This window comes from Pteropus vampyrus, unplaced genomic scaffold, assembly GCF_000151845.1.
Source record: "Pteropus vampyrus isolate Shadow unplaced genomic scaffold, Pvam_2.0 Scaffold185, whole genome shotgun sequence".
In the NCBI taxonomy this organism is placed as follows: domain Eukaryota; kingdom Metazoa; phylum Chordata; class Mammalia; order Chiroptera; family Pteropodidae; genus Pteropus; species Pteropus vampyrus.
Genome location: NW_011888966.1, coordinates 2,354,331 through 2,356,676, shown reverse-complemented (window position 1 = coordinate 2,356,676; position 2,346 = coordinate 2,354,331). Strand labels below are relative to the sequence as shown.

At 40.5% G+C, this 2,346-nt stretch overlaps 1 protein-coding gene and 1 pseudogene across 1 annotated transcript in view; both read left to right on the top strand.

Moving 5' to 3' along the window:
* The window catches only part of SLC36A2 (solute carrier family 36 member 2), a 39,335-nt gene that overhangs the window by 31,714 nt on the left and 5,275 nt on the right, over positions 1-2,346 (top strand). The window lies entirely within an intron of this gene.
* LOC111746373 lies at positions 510-628 on the top strand (annotated as a pseudogene).

Sequence of the window (2,346 nt, the reverse complement as noted above, 5' to 3'; positions counted from 1 at the left end):
GATAAAGGATAGTCATTATAACCCACTAATTGAGCACTAACTGTATTTCAGGGATTGGAAAAGGCTTTGCAAGAAGTGAGTCATTTAAGCCTAATTCTTACATCTAATTAGATGATTGACTGTTGTCCAGCCTGAGGGAGTGACAGCTTATCGAACAACAATCATAATAATTGATATTTATCAAACATCTATGGTGTGCTAGCCACCATGCTAAGCTCTTTTTAGTCTATATTTTATAAAATTTTATTCAGTCCTGTAGGAATTCTCATAAGGTAGTGCTATGATAAACCCTGCTTTACAAATGACAAAATTGAAGCAAGGAGTGATAACTGGCCAAGAAGTGCCAGAGGTAGGATTCGAATCCAGGTCATCTAAGGCCAGAGCCAGCACCCTTCATCTCCAGGACAGAGGTTGAAAATGGCAGTCAGTGTGTTTCGTCTGGCAGTAGAGGTATGTTGTTTGACCCTCATGATGTTGTACAAATTTGGGCCAACATAAAAAATTTGAGCGTCTACAGCCATGCTACCCTGAACAAGCCCGATCCCATCTGATTGCAGAAGCTAAGCAGGGTCAGGCCTGGTTAGTTCTTGGATGGGAGACCGCCTAAGAAGACCAGGTGCTGTAGGCGTAAAAAATAAAAATAAATAAAATAAATAAATAAGGGATCGTAAGCTGTCAAGGTCCTTGCAATCTGTGACGTCAACCAAGGGTTGCCTCACCTAAAAAATTTTAAAAATAAAACATAAAAAATTTGAGAGATCTCACATACAAATCCAAATTTCTTTATTTTGGGGGGTGGGGTGGGGTGGATGACATGGCAAGCCTAGGGTCACATTCCCCATTGGCAGTAGCCAACGGGACTTGCCCCCAGGACAGGCCCTGCTCACTCACTGGCTCCAGCTGGCCCCACTCTCCCCCTTACAGCTCCGGGCCCCATGGTCCCGGGTGCCCTGTTTCTGCAAGTATTTGAGCAGGGGCAAAGGAGATGATGGCGATTGCTGCACTGAGTATGATGTGGCCCTTTTCATCGTGATTCTAAGCATCTCCCTCTAGCTGTACTATATAATTCACTGGACACTGATTTTCTTCCTTTGAAGTGATCTGTTCTCAATTTACCCTAGGAGGCAGGGACATTACCATTCAGAAACCTTAGAGACTCCAGAGGGATAGAGGATTTTGTCTCAAATATGAAGATGATAATTCCTGAAGCCTAAAACTAGGACTTCTGCATGCCTTGCCCCAATCAGTACATATGAGTATGTAACTTTCTTAGTGCTTTACATTAATTAACTTGTTTAAAACTTTAATGCCATTTGCAACATGAACCATGGTACCTAAAAGGATAGATGTCATTTATCCCCGTTTTGTAGATGAGGCTACAAGCTGAGGAAAGAACTAGGGACTTTTTCAAAGCCACACAGGGAGAAGTCAGAATCCTGTCTTTCAGACCTGTTCTCACTCTTATACCACAGGAAGCCTGGGGAGGCTTCTGGGCTTTCTTGGTGACACTTTTCCATCAAAAAAAAAAAAAAGTAAAAGCCCAGGCCTGCAAAACATCCTACTAAAAAAATAGAATTTCAAAATCTGTAGCTTTTAGTGTTTCTTTGTGAAATGTTTTCTGGTGTGCGTAAAACCTGCAGAACACACTTTTAAAGAGACCCTGTGACCTTGCTCTAACTTTCTCCTAGAAATAATTTTACATTCTAATTGTTTGCAAAAGGTGCTCATAGTCATGTTATTAAAATGTTAGCTCTATGAAGACGGGGCTATTTTTTTAAATTATTCTGTTTTGTACATTGATAGATCCCAAACAACTGGGTCCAGTTCCCAGCACTGTTATTTGGTGTTATTTATTTATTAAGAGCTTAATTGTTGGATATGTAGGGATTCGAAACGTACCTTAGTGGCATAAAAATTATTTTAAGCTAAAAACATTTGAAGGAACAGCAGCCATGGGGGGACAGGAAAAAAATTTTTAGCTAAACTTCCTTTGCTGAATTAAGCAGGATCTTCTGAAAAGTCCAGCTGTCATAAATCTCCTCTCTGGGAGATTTTCAACCAGAAAGGAGACTAACCATCATCACAATCTGAGTAATTACTTAAATAAACTTTATCCGAAACTGTCATACCTTCTACTTTTCTTGCATAGAAGCTCTGACCCCTCCTTTACCCCTTATGAAATAGGGATATAAACCCCTATCTTTAGCTGTTCCAGGAGCCAATTCATTTGAAGGCTCCTTAGCCCTAAATAAATTTTTTTCTTGTTAATCTGTCTATTGCCAGTAAAATTTGCGGGCCCCCATCAATGAACCTAAGTGGGTAAAGGGAAAGTGTTTCCTCCCAACA